Source organism: Pteropus alecto, unplaced genomic scaffold (assembly GCF_000325575.1).
Source record: "Pteropus alecto unplaced genomic scaffold, ASM32557v1 scaffold40, whole genome shotgun sequence".
Taxonomy (NCBI): Eukaryota; Metazoa; Chordata; class Mammalia; order Chiroptera; family Pteropodidae; genus Pteropus; species Pteropus alecto.
Window position 1 is genome coordinate 6,534,038 of NW_006431919.1, and position 24,970 is coordinate 6,559,007.

Consider the following 24,970-nt stretch of genomic DNA (forward strand, 5'->3'; position numbering starts at 1 on the left):
AGAGAGATTCAGCCACTATAGGGAGCTTGAGAAATTCTGTTGACATCTACTTCCAGCTCTTGCCAGTACCCCCAACACACACACTAGCTTCTCACTGCACAACAGGAAGAATTATATAACATTTCAGCCCTGAATTGCCTCAATAATTATTTTGAAATATTCTCTAATTTTAGCATAGTGGCTGGCATATATAAATATTTGGCATTTAAAGCGTTGTTGGATAAAAGTGACTTAATGGAGTTAATGTAAGTGGATTTATCAACTAGGATATTTGGGGTAGTTACTATTTATAATGGATTTTCATAGATTTAGTTTATTCGATCTTTACAACAAAAGCAGCAGCTACTCTGTTCTTTGATAATGAACAACAGAAACACATCCTGACTTAATTACCTAAAAGAGAATTTTCTCTGAAAGGATGTCCAGAAGCTTCCAAAATCAACAGGAGTCTGCAAAATGAGGCCTGGAGATGAGAAAGGACTGAGCAGTGGCTTCAGAAGTCTGGGAAATAGAAATGCTGGGAACAGAAGGAAGTGATCACAAAGCCACTGCCAGTTGGGCAGATCACACCTGGTTTTCATCTCTTGTCCTTCTGCTCAGACTCACATTCCAGGCGGGCGAGCCAGGTTGTTCTAGCCCGGCCTCCGGGTGCACCCCTGACTCAGGGACTGTGGGCCCCCGATGAACTACCACCTTATTGGGCTGTATTCAGCGAGATGGTGATCTCAGAAGGAAGTCAGGCTGCCACGAGGAGAGGGAAGTGGGTGCCAAACGCCCATTGGGGTCAACCGTGTCTCCTTTACAAATAGAAACACTAAAGCTCAGAGTTGTTTTGTTTTTTTTTTTCTAAATTATTTACATGATACTTCAAAAAGTGACTTAAACCTGGATCTTCTATTCCCAAATTCCACATCTTTTCCTTTATAATACGTTCATTTAATACACTCACTGAGAGATCAAAACAAGCCAATAAATGCAATGTAGAATCCTACATTGGATCCTGAATAGAAAAAGGACATAGAGAGAAACTGGTGAAATACAAATAAAATCTATGATTCAGTTAATTGTATTATACCCATGTTAATCTCTCAGTCTTGACAAATGTACCATGGTTATGTAAGTTGTTGGTATTAGGGGAAGCTGGGCATACAGGAACTATTTATGTTATCTCTACAACCTTTCTATAAACCTAAAATTATGCCAAGTATAAAATGTTTTTAAACTGTCAGGTTGGATAGCTCTCCTTAGACTTCTTTGAGACAAAGTGACATCTATTGATAGTCTTCTAGATGCAAAGCACTATGGAATCCCCAAACTCTCAAATTTTCAACCTCTGTACCAAAGGAAGAAATTCTCTAGAAAGAGCCATAACCATACCAAAAAGGAATACGAAGGACAGAGAGCATATTCAGAAAGCTCCGAAGAGGCAAGGAAATTTGAAGACAGAGTCGTGGGAAAGTATTTGAGTTGGTCATAAAGATGCTGAAATCGGGCTCTCCGAGGAAAGAGAAGTATGAGGCGTAATCCTTGGATCAGAGAGAGGAGAATGAGACTAAAATGGTGCATGAGGTAGGCAGATGGAGGACCGCACCATCCAGACTGAAAATATGGGATTTCCTCCTCTCTGTTGGCAGCTGGTTGAAGTCTTCAGAGCTGTTTTTAGAATGTTCCTACTTGATGTGTAGGGGAGATTCTGAGTAGGAAGGAAGGAAATATAGTGAGAAGGTGATTAAAAATTAAAGATAAGAGATAATTCAAATCAATTCTAGACAATAGTTCAGTGGTTACCAGAGGGAAAGGGGTTAGGGGACAGGTAGAAAAGGGTAATGGGGATCAAATAAAGATGTGACTTTGGGTGGTGAACATACTATGCAATATACAGATGATATATTATAGAATCGTACACTATAAACCTATATAATTTTATTAACCAATGTCACCCCAATAAATGTAATTTAAAAAGCCTTAAGCATTGCAAATAGTCATCAGTGAAAGTCTGTGTTTGTCCAAATATTCAGAACTATCTGATAGAGACACCAAATACTTGCTTTTATGGCAACCTAAAGAAGCAGACTAGATGTGGAATTTGGCTTATTGTTTGTAGTCTTCTGTGATATCTTTTTAAAAGATTATCATTCCATTCATTGTATGAAACAGCTGTTACAATTTTCAAAACATAATTTTTTATGTTTAAAATATTCGTTTTATTTAAATGCATACTTAAATTAGCTTTATTTAAATGCAAAAACTAATAAAATATTAGTTTTACTTAACAACTTACTACCTGCCAGGCACTGTCTAAATGCTTTACAAATAAATAATCATTTAATCCTCATATTGTACCCTCTGAGGTTAGTAGTGTGTTAGTACCTGGATGAGGGAACCAAGGAACAAGGAGGAACCGAGGAACTAAGGTCACAGAGCTGTAGTTTAATTAAGACCAAGGATCCAGGCAGCCTAGCTTGAGTCCTTACTGTTAATCAACACAGTTTTGTTTTATCATTTAAAAGTTGTGATTAAAATAAAACGGATGATGCTAAAACAGCAGTGGGAATAAAGAAGAGGACTAAATAGGAAAGACTGTGGATGAAGAATATAGAGGGTGGCAGTTCCACGAATACAGTTGGGGATAGAGGAGGGAACACTAAAAGGTGACCCCAAGCAAATGTGCCTTGCAGCTGGAAGTTTTTCTAGAAAATATTTTTTAAAAAGAGAGAGATTGCTCAGGGGAGTAAAAAGGTGTTGGCAAAGGATGAGCTCGAGCTCACATGCTCGCAAGTTATTTAAACAGAGACGTACAAGGAGCAGTCAGACTTCGGGAGCATCACTCAGATGTGAAAGCCACCGGCTCAGTCGTGACACTTGGTGCCACAAGAGCAAAAGTTATTATCAGGAAAACAATATGAATAGAAAACATGGCCAAGTGATTAAATGCCTTCTTTTAAGAGGAAGAAGAAGAGCCTACAATAAATAGAGAAGGAGTAAATTTCAGAAGCATAGGAAGGAGAAATAACTGGTTTAATATGAAAGAAATGCCAAGGAAAATGAATATGTAAAATGGCACCCTGCATTTGGTGACTTGAAGGTCAGTGGTACAGGGAAGAAAAGGATGAATGAAAAGGTCAGAAGGTGAAGGAGATGGCAGGATACTGCAATTTTTGAAGGTCAAAATGGGTCCCAAATTGCCATTATAGACAGACAAAAACTGCACTGTCCACTGGGTGGCTATTTAAATTAAGGAAAATTTTTAAAATTCAGTTCCTCAGTCATACTAGGCACAGTGAGAGTGCTCAGTGGCCACATGTGGCTACTCTGTCAGACCACACAGATATAGAGCATTCCTATCATTGCCGAAAGTCCTACTGTACAGAGTTGATCTAAAATAAGGATCAGCAAACTTCCTCTGCAAAGGGTCAGATAATTATTTTAGACTCTAGGCCACATGATCTCTGTCACAATTACTCTGCCATGGTAGCTTGAAAACAGCCATCAAAAATATGTGGACAAATGAGTGTGGCTGTGTTTCAATAAAACTCTATTTTTGGACAGTGGTATCTAAAGTTTTTCTATTTTTACATGTCACAAAACATTATTCTTTTGATCTAATTTTAACCATTTAAAAACATAAAACTCAGTTTGGGTGCCATACGCACGCAGGTGTCAGGTAAGGTCCGACCGATGGGCCAGAGTTCGCAGAACGCTAGACCAGGACATTGTGGGCCCAGCAACAGAAGCGGCACGGCCTGAGCATCTGCGTGTGCTGGATCGGCTGGTCAGGAATGAAAGTATAAAATAAAATCATGGCAGCACTGAGTTTCACCTGCTCTTCACCATCCAAAAAGATAATGCAGGTCAGATAAAAATACACATCAAAATTATATGAGCTGTCTTAGAATGTGAAGAGAGGAGCCGTTAATCTATAAGGATGAAAAGGAATTTTTGATGCATGGATTTGATATGACAAGGTAACTAGGTATGTTGCCATATAGAAACCAAATTATAAGTTCATGGTTAAAAAATTCCCATAGCCCAATTTTATGAAATATCAGTATTTGCAATCTTAAACACTAGTCCTCCCAAGACTATGTAAAGTCCTCAGAGAAAACACAGTTAAGCACATTAATGGCCTGCCCTGCTCATGCGACATTGTTGGTAAAGGGTGTTCTTCTCATCTCCCGCCCCTGGTTTGCGGACAGTAGCTGGAGCCCTGAGATGAGGACTATCATGATCGACTCTTCATGTCCACCGTGGGTGAGAGTGTGGGGACATGTGGCACAGGTGCAAGCTATTTGCCAGCACGATATGGTAGGAGGGAAAAACATGAGATTTTGAACCAGTTGAAAATCTGACTCTGCTATACATGAGCATTTTTGTTAAACCTTATTATAGAAAATATTAAACATATACATAGGGGTATAATGAGCCCCTATGCACCTATCACCCAGCTTCAACAGTACCAACTCACCAGCCCTTACTTTACTTTCCCATCCCCATATTATTTAGAAGCAAATCACAGACATCATAGCATCCATGAGCTATTTTTTGACCAGTTTCTCACCTTGCCCAGTATACCACTGTTGTTATATGATAAATGCTTTTAAATTGTTCCATGTTTTTCAGAGTATAATATTAAGGCAAAACCAGACAGCTTATTTTGAAAGGGTCTAACAATGGTGGATTTAAAAAAAAAAAAAAAAAAAATCCATAAACTGCACTGTATTATAAGACAACTATAGTATTTGTATGTACAAGTTTGAAGACATAATTTATGATGTGTAGACGTCTAAGTATGCTGTGTCCTCAGCTTCAGCGGCCAATGACCATGTGCCGACCATGTGTCAAACACCCACTGTGCTCAGCATAGTCACCCCTGTAAGGCACACAGGCAAGCTGAGGCATTGAGTGTGCTAAGCGGTGGATCTGAGGCCAGTCAGACAGAATGGGAGCCAATTAAGGAAATATACTGTTCTAATGAAACATGACTTCCTATACACCTAAGCTTCCTCTCTATTAACATAACTCTGATGTTCTCTTTGGTAGATTTTACTTTGTCTATTCAAGTTGTCTTTGAACCTGAGTCCAGTAGCTACATGAAGTCTGGATATGTCTGACAAAAACCATGAAGAGAGACCTAGAGGGGAACAAGTGAGTTTAGAGTTAATAATTTATTACCATGGAAGTAAGGAAGGCAAGAAATCTTATTACATGGGCTGACCACATAGAGAAAACCAGTGCATCCCGCATCCCAGACTTCAAAAAAGAACTGCGTGATCTGACCTCAGAACTGTCATTAGGATCTTCCTACAAGTTTAAACTGTTAAACAATAATTTTTGTTTCTACCTTGAGAAATGGTTGTGCAGATGGAAATGAGAATGAGAAAGCATTCTTAACTTTAGGAATGCTCAGAGGCAGTTTACACATCTGCTAAATAATCAGAATACCAGGAAATCGACACCTCCACCAGTAGTGTAATAATGAAAAGGAAATGGTTTAGAGGTGGGAGAATATGACCTCTAATGGAGTTTCCCCTGACTAGTCACTTCTCTCTGGTCTTGTTTCCTCATCAAAAGGCTAGACTCTCAGAAATTTCAACTGACAGCCTGTAGATGTTTAGTTTAGCATACGGATTGTAATGTGTTTGTTTGTTTTCATTCGAATCAGCTGCCAATATTTAAAAACTGGAAGATTTCTCATCTTTTCTGGACACCTATTCTTATATGGCAGGACTTGAGAAACTCCAAATAGAGCTGTTACCTTCAGAAAGAATGTGTGACCTCATATTCTCCCAGTCCCCAGCACTTCTTCTTGTTCCCTTGACAATGAGGCTGAGGGCCAGTTGCCATTTGTCGCTGTATTTGCAGTGACTCCTGAAGTATTTCACTGTTACATTCCCTGCCTGATCACCGGAGATATTTGCAGTTACAACCCAGACTTTGCGAACTCTAAGGTCTCAGAGGTTCTGTGGTCGCCTGGTGAAACAGAGCATCTCAAATGGCTAAGGTTGCGATATGTTGTCTAATTAAAGTTTCCCAGCAGTGGGAGCTTGGGCGTCCAAACTAGAGGACTAACCTTATCATGCAGGTCACTGTAATTTTCAGAGGAATTGCTGACTCCTGGATCTGGGAGTGAAGGTGAGCACCTTGGGGTCCTGCGTTCTGTTTAATTACAGCTCCCCTGCCTTAGCTCTGGCTTGGTAGTCAGCCATTTACTACAGCATTTTTTTTTTTTTTAACTTCTTGGGTAATGATATTCAAATCTGAATGATAGCCAGCTAGAGTGTTCTGGCCACTTGCTTTATCATCTTCTGTTTGTATTATCTTTTACAATTTTAAAAATTCTCTGCTAAATATCATTTGCTTTTCATGCTAATACTGTGAGAGAAGTGGAGCATGCATTACAATACCTGTTTTACAAAAGTAAGGGAAAAATAGGATGTTATTAACACAGGTTTTTATATTTCAACTTTTCCCTTTAAAATCAGACCCTGATACTTGTTTTCAAAGCTATTTCCTAAATTAAAAATTGAAAACGTGTTTATTTAATTAAAACATCATTCTCCAAGGCCTTAAGACTTCCAGACTGCATTATTCTCCTTCCCCACTGAGACATAATTGAAGATTGATATGATACATTTTATTAATTAGGCCTGTCTGGTTTTCCCACAGAGAAAAAAGGAATATGTCATCTTTTATGCCAGCTGATTTAAATAAAAATCCACTTGGATTTAGCCTTTTCATGCTGGTGCTACACCAAAACGACCACGATGTGAAATGTGAAATATTTACCTTTATTTCATTCTCTGGAAGAAAATGTGAATTTTGGTAGCGAAATATATTTTCCTGGAGCACTGAGAAACTAAATATTATGCAGGATTTTTGTATTTTGATTGACTAACTTGACTGCAAATCAGTCAAAATGAGTTAGGTGGAATCTTTAGAAGGAATACAGAGAGGAGTGTGCCTTTGCCTTGGTATCAGAGGGCACTGCTATGTGTGTACATGCACATGTGTGTGCACGTGTGTGTGTTGGTTAATTTTATGTGTGAACTTGATTGGGCCATGTTGCTCAGACATTTGTTCAAACATTAGTCTAGCTGTTTCTGGGAAGTTGTTTTTTTTTTTTTTTTTTAGATGGGATTAACATTAAAATTAGTAGACCTTAAGTAAAACAGATTACCCACCATAAAGTGGGTGGGCCTCATCTAACCAGTTGAGGGCTTTAATAGAAAAAGACTGACCTCCCTTGGAGGAAGAGAAAATTCTGCCAGCAGACTGCCTTTGGACTTGAATGGCAACTCTCTCCAGCCTACCAGCATACCCTGGACTTGACAATGTCCATAATCTTATGAGCTAATTCCTTAAAATAAGTCTCTCTATATATCTGTAGCTATATCTATACACACACACATACACACACACACACACACTATTGGTTCTGTTTCTGGAGAAACATGTGTGTGTGAGAGAGAGAGAGAAAAAAAACAATTAAGACTCTAAACCAGGAGTTGACAAACATTTTCCATCAAAAGCAATAAGGTAAATATCTTATGTTTTGAGGGCCATATGATTTCTGTTTCAAGTAGTCAGCTCTGCTATTGTAGCTCAAAGGCAGCCATAGACAATGTGAAAACAAATAGAAATGACTGTGCTCAAATAAAATTTTATTTATAAAAACAAATAGTAAGTTAGATTTGGCCCTCCACTTTACACTTTAATGATGCCATCTAACAAAGTCATTGCAACAGTTGTGGGTTGATAGATCAAATATTGAGTATTTACCATATATCCAAGCATTTTATGGTACATAATGTATATGCATTTCAACCACTACTCATATGTACAAGATATAGGATCCTTATTTTTCTATAGCAACTTAATACCTAATTTTAGCTTTCCTTCCACCAGAGTAACAAAAATAAACTACCAATTGGGATACCCAGAATAATTTTCCCAGGGTTGATCTTGCATAAAAGGAGCATGTCCATATAAACACTTTATACCTTTTGCCCCTACTGGTATCCGATGAAATGTCTGTTGTCTCATCTGGTTCCTGGTCATCACAGATCACCACCGAGACACCCCTACTTCTTATCTGCATGGCTTCTTTACATCCAGAGATGCTTTGTGCTATCTGCATGATCGCTCCTAACAGTTTTTCTGTTCTCACCTCACATGGGGGCAAAGAAAACTCTTTAAGAAGTTTTGTAGCCTTACTGCCTGAATACACCAGTTAAGTCAATCTTACCCAGGCTCTTGCCCCTCCTGGGCTCTTTCTAACATTGAGATAAATCGAATACCAAAAACCTATTTCTCGATTTTTTTTCCTCTTCTCCAGGCTCAGCCACTGGAGCAGGGTACAGGAACTGGCTAATGCCTAAGTTGCCAGCCCTACTTCTATTTCCCATTCCTCCCTAAGTGCAGTCAACTTTTTTCTGGTCCAGGAGTGAGGAAATCTCACTCTGACTCATCGAGTCATGAGTCATTGCCAGTCCCCTCATCTGCTAAACTTTCCAAACCCAAGGACAAAAGTCTCCTATTTACTCTGCTTTCTTTCATGGTATCTCTTCTCAGAGACAGTGGGCAAAACATGCCTTGGATGGCAGAAATGTCCGAAGTGAGAAAGAAAATATCACTGGTAAATATTCGATAATACTGTCCTGTCACATTTAATCCTCATTATGTCCAGAGAAAAGTGCATCTTACACCTGTCTTACAGAAGTAGAAACTAGAGTGTAGAAAAACTGAACCACTGGACCAAATAGTAAACTCAAAAATCAAATGTAGGTCATCCTGAACCAAAGCCAAGATTTTGAATCTCCAGTGGGTTATATGAACCCAGTGTTTACACAGGATGTTCTGCTGTTGAAGTAGACTGCAATCTGTGGAGTCCGACAATTCGTGAGGCAAGATCAAAGGAAAATGGGCAAAGTGGTCTCTTAGTGGAAAATAGTGGTATAGGCAAAGGCTACAGGTTTAGAGAGAACAAATTACTGTGTTAGGGTAAGACTTCCCAAAAGCTATGCTAGTTAAGTTCAGTCTTCAAGGACTGATAGGACTCAGTTGATGGGGATGGATAAGTTATAGGGAGGAATTCCATATCTTCCTGTCTTTCATGGACATCAGTACATGTCCAGTCTCTTGAATGAGCCACTGGTTTTAGGTGTCAGTACCTATCCCAGTGACATGAAACACATGTATTTTCTTCATCCCCAACCATGAGGCCTTTCCAGATGCTGGCCAATTCTTAACCATTTATCCTCTCTTTTGGGTATCTGGGAAATTTTAAGACGTTCCTTGCCTTGAGGTTCTGTGGAACTGTCCAGGTGGAGCCAGAAGAGGAGGCATTATCTCCCTACTCACACCACTCAGTCATTGCCATTCAGGCACCAAGAAAGACCTGAAAATTCACAGTGAGACCTCTGGTTTCCTCTAATGATATCTTTGAAGCTAAGAAGTGGTCAGTTTTGTTCTGGGAACGCTCCCAAAACCCATCTGGAGTTCCAGTTAGCTAACCCTCTCCTCCTTGTCCTTGGTCCAGTGTGCTGGAGCCCTTGGCCACAGGCAAGATCTCAACTTTGAATATGTTCCCCCTCCAGTTCTTATTTTCACAGCCATTTTTTGAACTGTCTTGTGTAGAAAAACTCTTCTTACATATCTTGGAATTTCCACCGTTTTCTTCTTACTATTCTTATATTTTTGGCTTAACACATAGACCAACAAACAGAAAATAAAACCCTCTCTCAAAAGATTAGATCTTGTAATTAAATACCTCTGCTTTCAAGAATCTATTTTAGAGCTGTAAGTGAAGAATCTGACTCATTGTCCTGGGGTCTCTTCAACCCCTTTACTCTCTCTCGCTACCTTTTACCCACATGCACACACACACACATGCACACACAGCAGACATGGAAAGCCATCCTTGATTCCAGAAGTGTAGGTCTCTGGCTGTTTGCTCTCTGGATGTAATAAATGGCCATTGGCAGTTGTGCCTTTTTTCATGTGGGTGACAGCTAAGGAACTTTTCGAGGTTTCTTTTTTTGAGATGATGAAAATACAGTTGTGGTGATGGTCGTACAACTCTAAATAGAATTAAAGTAATTGAATTGTACACCTTAAATCAGTAAATTGTGTGGTATGTGAATTATATCTTAATAAAGCTGTTTAAAAAGATATTTAGATTACATAGAAAAGAAAAAGAAATGGCATCGCTCTCTGAGGACGCCTCTACTTGGAGGCATCCCACTCCTGTACTTTGTTACCATCCTCACGTGTTTCCACTGTATACCACGAAACTCACTAGGGCCACTCCTTGCTCCTCTCCCCCAAATCTCACGCATATGTACTTGGCCTACGGAATTCCAACTCGTTCTTTAGGAAACAATTCAGACATTACCTGTTTCCATGAAGTTTTCCTTGACCAGCCAAATGTGAGGTAATAGTCCCTGTTATGTGCTCAGATTATATCATTAAATTTCCTTGTCACATTCTGTTTCACACTCTGTCATAATTGCTTCCTCACTGGACTGTGACCTTTGTGAGAGTAAGAATCACTTTCACTGTGTCCCACTATTATATCCCCAGTGCCCAGAAGAGCACCTGGAAGATAGCACAGAGCAGATGGATGGATAGATGGATGGAAGCATGACCTACCTGCCAATATGCAGTTTAGGTCTTTACTTTCATGGTATAAAAGCCAATGGAAGCTAACAAGAAGGAATTTTTCCCTCTTAAGTCAGGAGAAGAGAGATGAGGATGTTACCATTCAGACTGGTCATTTTGTTTTTCAGAATCTTATTTTTTTCTTTTTTTGAGTGGTGTATAATGAAAATTTTCTCTGGGGATAGTGGCTCATCTTGCATTTGCTATTATAATTGACCTAGCTGTGTCGTCCTGCTGTTCTCCCTGCTTGTTTATAAATTAGAGAACATCTTTCAACTTAGTGGGGGAGCTCTATTTTAATACAGGAACAGTAAGATGGAACTACGTGTAGGACAATTTAGAGACATCATTGTAGTTTGAATGAGATGTCCCGCACTTCCTTTCAAGTCATGAAATCATTCACCGGGATAAGACGAAATAGAATCAGAGCTTTTTTGCAAGACTGACAATTTTTAAGTAGGCTAGGAGCAGAGATAACATGTTGATAAAATGAAGAATTCTCTGGGTGACCAGTTGTTTCCTCTTCATCTATCCACTCCCTAATGGCTTTCACAGTGGAGTTATATGGCCACCAAATCAGTATCCCACACTGAGCTTAAAAAATATGCCAACTCTTTACCAAAACATAACAATCAGTTGGAAGATGCTTCAGATGCCACCTGGTCCAACCTGCTACTAATGCATGAGTCCATTCCACCGTGTTCTGAACAGATGGTATTCAGCTTGTTCTTTGTGCATTTCTAGTGATGATTACACATTACTGCAGGAGACAACTGATCTCCTCACTGGATGATGGCATAGAAAGTTTGTTTCATAGGAGCAGTCTAAAAGTGCCTAGTTTTGGAAACACACCGGTCTTAGAGTTGTGGCTCTGATAGCTAGGTGCCCCTGGGAAAGTTACTTAATCTCTCTAAGCTTTATTTCTCTATATATCCAAAAGGGATGTCAGTAACATCCGACTCATTATATTATGAGGATTAAATGAGAAAATATATGCAAAGCATTCAGTGTATTACCTAACACATAGGAAATACGCAATAAGTAGTAGCTTAAAAATCAATCCAAAAGTTCTTAGAAGGGTTTAAGATTAATATGTGCTTATAAAGATCAAGAATAGAGTGAGCTATAGCTACCACAATTATCAAAGTCATGACAGTGTCTTACTATAACATGTATGGCATCCTGTGACTCTACTTGGATTTGAAATGAAGATTCCTGAACTTTGAGTTAAAGAGACTCAAGAATGAAGAATTACTAACCACAGACAATTATGCATTGGAAATTCTCTGATGCTTGTCTACACATAGTGGTGTGTGTGTGTGTGTGTCATGACATAGACTGGGCTACTTCATTTTCTTAAAAAAGAAAAATTGGAAAAGAAGAAGGTGAAAACTCCTGGAGAGTCCTGTCTGTGCCCCTTGGTCATCTCGCTTTGCCAAGCCCACTGTTCCTACTGCGCTAGCTAGTGGATACCACCAGACAACACAAAATCAAATCAATTAGTTTAGAAGGAAAGACCATTTCTTTCCTATCAGTACCTGCACATGGAGTTTGAAGACACCAGTTGTGATTTCAGTTAATTTTTTTTTTATGTTTCTAAAGCTTGAAATTACCTAGCTCACCAAGGTAATAATTGGAATCACTGCCTGATCTCTGAAAGAAATCGGCTTCTCAGACAAAAGACCATCGTTCTTGATTTTTCTGAATTACCTTCCATTATAATCAGGAGATACCCTCACAAATAAGAGAGCCACGAGTTAGAACCTAGCTCTTAGTTCAGCAAACCAAGAAAAAATAAGGTTTCGATGACTCCCCAAGTTCCATAATCACCCACTTTTACTTCTTGAAAGATGAGTCAGCACCAGAGCTCGTTTCTTTAAAGTGGCCATGAGATACAGGGGACAAAGCTCTTAAAAAATATGTTAGAGTACTTCTCAGGTGGTCCAGGATTTCTCAGTATTTCCCACAATGGCATTAATCAGTCAGAGTCACCTACCCAATTTAAAGCACATCTCGTACCTGTGTGCTAAACATAAAGTCAGCATGCAATGGACTTCCCAGTAACCAAAGGTGAGGCCCTCAGGTTTCTTTTAGGACCACGAGGTCATTACTTTATGGTCACCAACTTTCATCTTGTTGTTACACCACTGCCTCCAAATACAAAACACCATTGGGTCTGATTTACCTGGATGGAGGCATTGGTGCGCTCAGGAAGAATATGAAGGTTTTCTGGTTTTTTTATTTCTTTGTTTTTATGAAAGCACTTTAGGGAAACCCAGGTTTCTTCCTCCAGTGAATTTAGCCAATTCCTAGAACAGATGTAATGACTGATTTCACTTCTCCTTAACTCTGAGTTTAGGAACCTTGTATTCCCTCACCTGGCATACTCGTGGTCTCACCCTCCAATTCTCTTTATCAGGATAACACCGGCTTATCTCAAACATCACCCATTCCTGGATTTCCCCCAGCATCTCAGCATCTGTACCATTGTATGTAACCTGCACTGTCTTATAATTTGCCTGCTTGGCCACCTGTCCATAGGAGACTGTGCATTCCAAACCTTTGTACCCTCAAGTACATGGCACATAACTTTCCAGTAAGGTTTTGTTGAGTAGCTTTGACAGAAAGCAAACTACTCTAATTGAGGTATATATTTTTTTCATTCAACACATATTTATTGAGTTTTGATACCTAAGGAAAAGAAAATTATAAGAGAATAAGGTTCCAAAGTCAGCAGGACTGAGAGAACAAATTACAACAACAACAAAAAATGTCCTGGAAATTTCTTAAATTGTGCCTTTAGTAACATGGTTTTATGTTCAAATCTGTACCATAATTCTAATGCACTCTAAGGTTTGATAGCCACAGAGTTAAAGGAAGGAACTAAGAGTCATCTAAATGCACCTATCTGGGCGGCCAAACCATTCTGCAGCGAAGTAACTAGTAAGCTCCTAACCACGCGTCAGGGAGTGGGTGTGCTGCTTCCACTCACCTGCGGGTTTCTGTTAACCTTAGGTCCCTACCGCCTTAGCACACCTAGCAATATTTGTTTTAAGAATTAAATGAGATAATAATTGTAAAAATATAGCATAATTGGGGCGATCATTTCCTAAGTTATATATAAATGTCTAATCACTATGTTATACACCTTAAACTAATATGTCAACTGTAATTGAAAAAAAATTTTTTAATTAAAATTTAAAAAAGAAAAACATTAAGAGGGGAAAACACATAGCATAGGTCCTAGCACCTCACGAATGCTTAATAAATGTTTGCTCGATTTAAGTTTAAATCTTAACTTGATTGGAACTACATGCACATCTGTCTTTGAAAATTATAGAAAAGAAGTTAGCCACTTGTATCTTGGTTATTCTTACTGGCTTCACTGACTGGCTGCCACTGTCTGTCCTGGGTCTTGGCCCTGGAGCCCAAGAAGCAGACAGTTTGGTTCTAATGACAGCGTTTGCATTGACTACATGAATCATGCGACTATACAGAGTGTGACCATGTTTGCCAGCCACAGAGGCAAGATGGGTAGTTGAGGCAGATGTATATCTGGCTTTGGGGAACTCTGGGTCACATATAAAAGACACAGATTAAATAAATAATTACTGAAGGGTGACTTTTGTGGAAGAGAGATGTCCGAGTGGCCGAGATGCCTATTACAGTCTCATCTGAGGGTCAGTAAAGACGTCCCTGAGAAAGTGGTATTTAAGATAAGTAATTAGCTAAAGGAACAGTGGGGAGCAGTATCGAGTAGGGGAATGGAGGAAGATCAGAGATGAGAGACTGTGAAGAAGTGGAAAAAGTCCAGTCTGGTTGGAATGTGGAGAGCAGGGTTGGCATTGCCTCTCCCACCCCGTCATGTGTGCCTGACTAAAGCCCATGCTTGGTTCATCTCATTCTCTGCTGATCTCTTTCTTCTCTGAGGCAGCAGATAATGACCACAGAAGGGTACGGTCATGTTAACCAGCTCTCTCTAAGGTCATGAGCCCTAACCTCAAGTGCAGTGCAGAATCCCTGCACCGTGTCTGCAGTGCGTTCCTGTCATAGGCCCCTAGAGTCACTTCCTACCTCTCCTTTCCCTTCAGGCCTTCAGCGCTCACCTCCGTTGCTCTGCCTCCCTCTCTTCTCATGGCTCTTCTTTTTCATGAAAAAGTAGATGCAGTCAAAGAACTTCCACTCATTCTCACCACAAGATCTACCTGTGTGCTTACCATTTGCCTCCCTCCAGTTACCAGGATAAATGTCCACGCTTCTCTCTCAAGCATCCCTCCCCGCCACCCCTGCAATGGAACCCCATTCCCGTACATCTATTCAAAGATATTAGTCCAAGAATTGACCATCGTCCCTTCACCTGTTCCCTCCAGATCATTCCTATCCGTAGTCAAATACACTTTCATCTCCTAACCAAGAAAATTTAAAAAAAAAAAAGAGAGAGAGAAAACCTTCCCTTACCTCCATATTACTCCTGGCAATTACCCCATTTATTCTTCACCCTATAGGAAAACTCCTTGAAACAGTTGTCTCTATGTCTTCGTTTCTTCATTTCCTTCCCCACTGCTTTTTCTTGATCCGCTCCAGCAGGCCTTCTCCACCACTCCTGAGAACACTTGCCACATTCATCAGACGATCACCAGAGGTGAAATGACCTTGAAACGTATAAAGCTTATGCTTCAGTGATCCTCATTAATGCCCTTTCAAGGCACTATACTAGTTTATAGTCTATCTCTTAAAGAGAGTCCCCAAATTATATAAACTTTGGACCTCAAAATGCCTGGATTCACACACACCTCATTTCCACATTGCCGTATTCAATGGCCAATTCTTTTAGACCTTTTCTTACTAAATCGATCAGCAGCAGCATTTGACATCACAGATCCCATGTTCATTCTTAAAGTTTTTTTGCTCCTGGTGCTCTTTTTGTAGATGTCCCTCCAATTCTACTGGCCTCTCCTTCTCTTGTGTATGGGGAACATATGTAGTCTTTGGCCATGTCTCCTCTTCTCCCTGCCCTCTGGTCATTGTTATGGCCCAGGACCCGTTTCATGGTTTTAAATACCATCTGTATGCTGATGACTCTCACAGTATTTATCTCTAGCCCAAGACTTTTCTCCTGAACTCCAAATAGTTACTCACTTTCCCTGTTGGATGTCTAATAAGTATCTCTATTAGACAAATACTAACTTTGAGCTTCTGATTTTTTTCTAACCCTGTCCTCCTATAGTCTTTCCTGTCTCAGTAAGTGGCAATTTCATTCTTCCAGTTACTCAGGAAAAGAAAAAAATCTATGTCTTTCATGTTTTACATCCAATTTGTCAGAAATTGCTTCCATCTTAAAAATAATATCCAGCATCCGACCACCTTTCAACATTGTAACCACTTGCTCTCCAACCCCCTGCTGCCATTATCTCTTGCCAGAGTTACTGCAATAGTCTGCTAACTTCCCGCTTCCACAACTGACTGTTTATATTTTCTATATTTCAGTCAAAGTCAGATCATATCACTTCTTTACTCAAAAGCATCTAAATGGGAGGAGGGACTGGAGTTAGAGAGGGGAGGCAGTGACATCCAAGGAAGACCAGATGGTGAAAAGTCTCTGAAAAGACTTGAAAGGGGACTTACCCAGATTTTCATTTTAAAATAATGTTTTTATAATACATTCAGACCTGGAAAAATGGAATCACTGGATATCTAATACCCTCTAGAATTACAGAACTTGGAGATATGGAATAACCAATATTGTTATTGATATTTACAATGAAAGCAAAAAAAAAAAATAGCATCTGTGTGCATTAACCATGTTCATTTGTTTTTTAAATAAGGTTTTAAATATATTCCGTCTCTCCCAATTCTTTATACTTTTAACAATAAAGGTAAAAATTTTTAAAAATTAGGTAGAAAGAAAATCCATAGAACCAATTTAGCTTTATTTTTGTTGAGATTATATTAGAGTTGTTTCTGTGATTTAAGTCACAGAGACTTAAATGATTTTGCTCTCTCTATTTGCCTTATTTATGAATGAGGCATATGCAGGTAAACTTATCAGTAAGTTGAAAGTGCCTGATCCTTCTCTGACTATACACGTATTTGTGTTGGGTATTTCAGAATGCTAATAGAAATGAAATGTTGACTTAGCACTTCAACAGTTGATTAAAACCATGTTTAAGGATCGGGTGACTAAAATTTGCTCCATTCATGCCAATATGCTTAGGGTTAATTTTCCGCTCCTAAAGGTACAGAGCTGCATTTCCAGTCCTCTTAACAACTCATTTCTCAGCTAAACATCTTTCTTTCCATGAACTCTTTTACCCTTTTTTCATAAATTCTACCTGGGTATCAAGTTAACAGTCCAGCCAAAATGTGGATGTGTTTCCTCCCTACGTCATCTCCAAACAAACCCCGGGAGAAATGTATCAAAGCCTAACCCAGTGAAACCAAAGCCAAAAGAATCTAACATTCTTTGAAAAATAATTATCAATAAGACAATATGGTTTTTGCTTTTAATTCCTCAGAAAACTCCAGAGTCCGATTGACTTTATACAGCTTCTCTTTCTGATATGGTAGGAGTTCTATTTGAGATGAAATTAAATATGCAAAGTTTAATAAAGTCAGACTTTACTATTTTAATTCAGGTCTTCTGTTACTCATAGTGGAAGACAGTTCGCATGGGTTTCTGCGTGTCACGTGAGCGAGGCACTAACTGCCTTTTGTTTCAAACTCTATTAATACTCAGGGATGTTTATACAGTGGACAGATTTAGGAAATAGAGATAGTATCTCCCTTCAGAGAAGAGGGCAGCTATGCTTACTACCTGGTATAATAACAGTATCTCCCTCCAGGGCTAAGGACAGGCAAATAACTGCCTATTAAAAGAATATTTAGGTTCCCTAAGCTCAGGGTTTCTCTCCTGCAACATAAGCAACTGCATCTGTAGACATCCACCTGGGTTCATCTATGTTGCCCCCCATTTCATGAGTTATGGGACAAGGGAAAGCGACAATGGCATGATGATGTTTATGCTGCTTGCTGTACCCATGTCTTCTGCCAGAATTCATGAAATGGTGGCAGGGTCACCTTGTTAGCTGGCACGTAGGGTGAAATTTGAGATTCTTCGCAGTTACTGACAACTATGAAAAAGATATTTTTAAGTAATATTTTAAAAAGGAAAAATAACACTGCTTTAAAATCTATAATGAGTGATTCTAGAACGTGAAACATAAGCCTCTGAGTATGCTCATACTATGTATCTATCTATCTATCTATCTATCTATCTATCTATCTAATCTATTTATTTTTACTCAAGCTATTTCTTCTGTCTGGTATTTCCTTACTTCCATGTATTTAAGTCATTCAACAGTTGGCATTTGGAAAGTTTTCTGAATAGTGTTACTTTTTCATATACATGTAAGAAGTCAAAGGCTCATGCTACAAAAAGTGATTGAAATAAAAGGGTTCAACTTGAATCACATGATGTACTATTCTAGACAACAGTTTTAATAAGGAATATTCATTCATTCCTTGTTCAACCATTTACTACATACCTAATTGTGCCAAGGAGAGTGTTAGATTTGAGGATACAGAAATAGGAAACTCTCAGATAATGAGGCACAAGAGTAAATGAATATAAAATAACGAGATAAAGATGAGACAAAATCCATGCCGACATGGTTTTATAATCTCCCACCATTAATGCCTGACAAACAGCAAGGTGTCCGCAAACTGTGGCTTTGTACTGCTTTTGTGATTTATGGAACGATACCCAGCATCCCTTCCTGGATCATTATCATATACCACTAAGGGAAGAATAAACTATGTTGACCACCCGGACAACTGTACTAGTAACAACTTTAGTTGCAAGCGAAAGAACGCTTAATCAAGCAGACTTTTAAAAAGATTGGGGCAGGGATGGTAATGATTGGCTAACACAACTCAAAATTCCAGGGGGTAATATGCTTCACACATTTCTGGATCCAGGCACTCAAATGACAGAACTGAAACTTCACTTACTCTTTCCATTTTTGAGCTCTGTTTTCCCTTGTGTGGGTTTCATTCTCTTCCATAGTTGTGTCACGATGCCTCCGAAGTTTCCATCTCATTCTTTAATTCACATTAGAAGAAAAAAAGAAACAATCTGTCCTCAGTGGTTCCAATAAAAATTGTGGTATTAAACCCCAGCAGCATGACTTGGATCATGTGCTTGTTCCTAAATCAGTAATGGGTACCCAAGGGAGTGCAATGCTCGGGCTGTCCAGGATGGGGCATATGGCTCTTCCTGGAGTTGGATGTAAATGTAGAACCACACAAACCATATTCCCTGAATGTATGGAAGGAGTAGACCTCCAAAGAAATTCTGGTTACAATATAACTAGATGAATGGGGAGCATAAAACAACAGGTGTCTCTTATCTACCTGAATCTCTCTTATTTACTTAAAATGTTCAGATATTAAAACTATATAAACATTTCCTGAAATCACCAAATACTTATAGTAAAATAAGTAGGTTACTCAAATCTGTTAGTAAAGCAGGTATCAATTCAACAATGATTGACAAGATATAGAATAATACCTTTATATTGCTGTAAATATTGGTCTAAATTACGTAATAGCATTAAAATATAGTGAAAGCTTAGCTGCACATTTTCTCACATTTTATTTTTTTAAATACAGCTAACAATACCTTTAGGGATCATTTTTGGGTATTGTTAGGATGCCTTTGTAGTCACTTTCAAAGTACCACCATTCAGCTGGTGGCAGGTTACCTATGTAAAAAAAAATTCTAAAGTCCTAGCCTCAAAACCATACCAGCAACTTTCTCCCTATTAACATCAGCCCAGGGAACCAAATGTGATGTGAGAGGCTGAGATTGATTGGAAGAACAGAACTGACATTTTAACTTTTCCTTGACGGTTTTTAATTTATAATAATTCATGCATAGTAATGATTCTGCATACTTTTATTAAAAACTTCTACATATCAAATGCTGTTATAGGCTTCCTTAATGTGATAGTTAATCAAAGTCGATATTTCTTTTCTCACTAGTTAACGTTCTAATTTATAAATCGAGCCACCTTCTTATTACAATAATTTTATAGGTGGGTGCTGAAGAAATCCACTTGTGATAAGAGATAAAATGTATTACTATAAAAGATATTTGCTAACTACCCTTCGCTGAAGGAAATTTTCGCTGCCTTGCCCACGTCAGGAATCACCCAGTTGGCTTTGACCAACGAAGTGTGAGTCAAAGTGCCACTTCCCAGCAGAAACTTTAAGAGGCCTTGCTTATTAATTCTGCCATTTTTTCTCTTCCCCTCTGCCATATCAGCAAGTTGCTTTTGTAAGCCATTAAAATTCTGTGTCCTTGTTACTGCAGCATAACTAAGCCTAAACTGACTGAGAGAAATCAATGATGTAAAAGGATTTTGTATCAGCTTACATGCGATCACCCTTTTGATCTAGAAAAAGAGAGCCTTGTCCTCCCACGTGAAGGTCAGAGAGATATAGCCTGCATAATTAGGCAGAACTCAGGATTTTGAGTATTGGTGACGAGCTATATGTGACTAGCTTGCATTGATTCTGCTTAAACAGTGTGTACCTCTCAAAAATGATGAGTTTCTTTGCCATGACTCTATGATCACAGGTATTGTCCGTCATTACTTTGCTTTAAAGAACTCTAATATCTGATTTTGCATCTTGGCCAGTCTTTTAATAGATCTTGCCCTTCACCACCATTTTGTAGTACCTCATTTTTATTCACAGCAAGTTCAAATATATTTACTAAACTACTCCAATCCACTTGGTGCAATCATAGTCAATTCTGTTGGAAATCCTAAAGTAAAAGTCACACGAACGGTATATCTAAACCCTTATTTTTTTTTTTTTTTTTTATTTCTATGGGACACAGTAGCATAGTGTATTATCTACCATCTAGGTATATAATCTCAAATTATATGTATCTATAGTAGGTACAGTTTCCAATCTGGAATAAAAAACAAGTGGATTTTTTTCTCAATTACATAAAACATCTGTTTTTCTAGAAAGCGTAAACACACTTATTTAATTCAGGATATCGCTATCCTCCCTTCTCACTCCAGTTATATGTCTCAGTTATGATGTGAGTACTGATATCATAACAAGTCTTCCGGTTAAATGGCAGTGGAGTCCCTGTCATTCTCCACCCATACTGACATCTGTCAAGATGCCTTTATTTCTCCTGGTCTTTCAGTCATTGCTTGTGGCAGAATATCACTGCATCCCCCTAATCCTGACATGAGACCCCGCACTCTGTCCATCCCCTACATCACATGCCTGCTGCCCCTAGGCAGTGGAAAACATTTTGCTTCTTCTTGTGCCATGCTCAGGGGCACACTGAAGTGCCCTCAATCTGTCTTTGGAATCCCTCAGGAAACCATTTCTTCCTGAGTTCTGATACTTTGTTAGCCTTTCCTGGGAAGAGGATGAGGGTACCTGTTTCTCTCTGCTCTCAGATGCCCCAGATTTACCTGGAGGTTTCGGCGGTCAGCCCTTCTCTGCACTGGGACTTCTCTTCGAGACATAAAATAGGTACTTGGGCCCATTCTCAGGAATTCTTCATTGTCTAAATCTCCATCTTTTGTGACTTACTCATTCTCCCTTCATTCAGGAGGCTGTCAATTCAGTCTGGTGATAAATTACTTTGACTCTTCAAATGATTTTTAAGAATTCATTGTTTATAGCCCGATCTAGCCCTTTTGAGATCCAAAAGCCAAGAACCTGACTGTCTTACTGTCTGCAAACAGCTGTTTCATTCCTTACCTGAAGCAGTTTTATAGAAAACAATACCTGTTAACAGGGAGAAGGGTTACAGAACAACAGGAAGTATTCCCAAAAAAGCATAATCATTAATTATATCAAGATATTATTCTATCATAAATACATATATACAAATATATGTAGGCATAGATAAGCAAAACACAAACTTCGGGCTCTGAGCACAGCATCTTTTGATCAAAGGCAAGACATTTTTATATGAAAATTAATATTTGTTGTCATGGTGTTTCCATTTTAGAAATCTATGCCAACTAGCATGACACAGAACACATTATCTTGTTTCATGCCTATTCTATTCAATAAAATTACTTCTTTAGACTCAATCCTCTTCATTTATTATAATTATTAATCTCAGTAAAAAAAGTGCTTGAATATACTCAAATTTTACACATTTTTGTGTATTATCAGATCTTACAATAAGGCCCCATCTTCCCTTTTAACAAGAAAACCATGATTATTCTAGACAACGCTCTTGAGCCAACACAAAAAAACACAACCAAAATGAACATAATCAAATGAAGGATTCAAAAGAACACAATCAATGAAATGTGAAATATTTGTTTATAAATATTACTTTATATTTTATAATAAGCAATAAGTTATTCTTTTCTTCTTAGAGATAATCTTAACATGAGAGAAATTCTGAGCTAAATTATTGCACAAGTCATTAATGATGTAGATTGAATCAATAATAGTAAACAGTCATAACAAGGCGACTAAAATAAACTTTTAAATGTCACTTTTTTTTCAAATTAGAACTGCGTACTCGAAAAAGCAATTAATTAAGGGTCTAAAAAGTATTCTCTGTTTGGCTGTGTCGTTCCTAAGCAATTCACTTCATTTCTCTGAGTTGTATTTTCTTCAACAATAGAAGAAAGTATTGGACTATGTCAGTGTTTCCCAAAGAATACCAGTGGTGTCCTCTGAGATAATTTTAAGTGGCATATTGTATGACAGAGTAACAGCCATTCCCTTTCAACTCTGCCATCTTGATTAAGGTAAAGTCTTGTCGATGCTAGTTTTGGAGTTTCCTAGTGTTACTTCAGTGTTAATTCTACTTTTTAAACAAACATAAACCTTGAATTCAGAGTTTCTTAGTATATAATAGTTTCTAGATAAAACTTTGTGCTGTTTTTATTATATTCTTGGTTACTTTCTTTATGACAAGAAATGTTGATTTTCCATTTTATAGTAGTTAGAACAGAGTTGCCTTTTAAAATTTAAGAAAAGCATTCACTTTAAAAAAATAAGTAAATGTTACGGCAGGTAGAATGTGTGTGACTAAATTTTGGGCACCACCAGAGAGGTGATCTACAAGGACTTTTCAAAGAGTCCAGTTTTATGTTGTTGTTTTTTTCTTTTTTTGTACTTAAATATATTTGGTATATAATCTTATATTGTTTTTATTAGTTTCCAGTGTACAATGTAGTGATTCAACATTTTTATACCTTACAATGGGATCACCCCACTAATTCTAGTAATCGTCTGTCACCGTGCAAACTTATCATAATATTATTGACTATTTATGTGTTGTTTTATGCTGGTTTTGGTCAGGGTGAAAGACAGCATGGTGTCAGCTGGGGTTTCACCCTCCAGCTTCTGATGCAGTGTGCAAAGTGGTAAAATAAGCTTCAGAATATAAATAGGACATGTCTCTGAAACAACAGCTTACCTTGGTGTTTTTAGCAGCTGGATACACACACACAACCAATATATAAATAGATGTATTCAGGAACAGATGCCAAATTTACCTGAATTTGCAGGGCAAAGCACTGGTCTTCAAACACATATATTGCTTGTTTTTGAATGGATGGAATTAAGCAGATAGGAAAGTCATCAGAGTAGGTTAGTAGGTACAGAATCTGGGATGTCCTTAAATTCAGGACACTATGCAGCGATCACTAAGACTATGTGGTAACAGAAACAATAGGAAGAGTTTGAAATTGCAGAGTAGTTCCACTGTGAGCACGGAAGTGAGCTGACCACAACTAAACTGTGGGATTTGATCAAAAGGGAAAAGGGGCAGAGGGTTTCAGTGAGGCTTTGGTCCTACCTCCTTGCGCCCTTGTTCATCTGGTAATGCACATCCTCTCCATGGAAAGAATATTGTGGTGAAATCATCTACATGCGTATGAAGTAAGAACCTAGCAATTAGAGTCAGGTAACTTGAAGCCTCGTTACCTCTATCTTGGGAGAAAATATGGAAAAGAGCAGGGGAGAAGGGTTTTGTGCCAAAGACAAAGATTGAGAAGATTGAGTTCCTAGAGGAAGAATTCAGAGTAATATGAAGAGGATTAAAATGATCCTATACACTTGAGAGCTTCTGGGGTTTTTTCTTTCCCTGAGCCACAAATTATATAAACAATGAATTTTGTTCTTGCATAACTATTGTTTCTCCCCCTTTTTACTCCCCAGCAGCACTGCTAGGCAAAAAACTGGGTGTGGAAAGAACAGAAATTTATTCTCTTGATGATGTGTGTTATGGGTGTAGGATGGAATTTCCTAGTGCTTATATTATTTCCTTCTACTCTGGGGAGTTGGGACAGGAGTCAATGTGAAAAGCAAACTACATCCCTAAACTCTAATTTCACAGCCATCATTGCAGCTATGGGATCTTGATAAAGTGTTCTTGCTTCAAAAGCTCCCATTTTCTTCAGTCTTGCTCACCAGAGATTACAGGAGATAATCTGGGCCTGATGAACAGGAAGTGCCTGGAGTATGGAGTCCTTGCTCCAGCCCTCTCTCCCTGGCTTCAAGAGTAGTGGTAGACAAAGCCAGAAGGTTTAAGAACAATTTTCAAAAGATATGCATATTTCTGTGTAGACCAAGTCTTAATGGAGAATGCATGCTCTGCAAAAACTCAATCAATTGCAAAGTATTTAGAAAAACAAGACCAATTATGCCTCTCTGGGAAAACAATTTTTTTTTGGCCTGGGGGCAATATCACTTAGTTACACCAGATGCTTCAGAAAGTACCTTCACTTTCAAAACCCTGAGCAATATTTTGGGATGCTTCACAGAATGTGTTCCATGGGAATAGAGTTCTGGAACGTCCCACTTTAATAAATGCTGCTACGGCAGTAAAGATGGCTTCCCGCCAAGTTAACATTAAGTTCCTACAAATGTATCTTTCAATATCTTTCTCACAGAGCAGTCAGAGATAAGAGGGAAAATGTAGTTGGGAAAAAAATAATAATTTTCTGATGCGAGCTGTTCTGGCAGCCACGAGCATCAACATAAGTACTTTTTAATCCATCGTATTCTGCCAGAGGGTGACCCCCTCTGTTAGGAGTGGTAATTGCTCTACTTTACTTCTTGCCGTGATTTCAGGGAAGGGCTGTCCCCAGGCCCTGACCTGGCTTTGCTTAGTGACAGATCCCTGGGAGCTACTATTTTAGCTTTAATCCAGTACATGCATCTTTTTTAAAACCAGGTTTTTATGTTTTAATGACTTCCTGAAACTCCCCAAAGTAAAATATATGATAATATGAATCTCGGCAGA

The 24,970-nt window shown here is 38.5% G+C and overlaps 1 protein-coding gene and 1 long non-coding RNA gene across 4 annotated transcripts in view; one reads left to right on the top strand and one right to left on the bottom strand.

Annotated features, from left to right (window-relative positions):
• The window catches only part of SGCD (sarcoglycan delta), an 818,344-nt gene that overhangs the window by 757,534 nt on the left and 35,840 nt on the right, over positions 1-24,970 (top strand). The window lies entirely within an intron of this gene.
• Positions 18,676-24,970, bottom strand: part of LOC107195284 — a 108,935-nt gene continuing 102,640 nt past the window's right edge. For both annotated transcript variants that reach the window (XR_001516384.2, XR_003044645.1), the window contains exon 6: positions 18,676-18,759. This is a non-coding gene — a long non-coding RNA (uncharacterized LOC107195284). The remainder of the gene's footprint in view (positions 18,760-24,970) is intronic.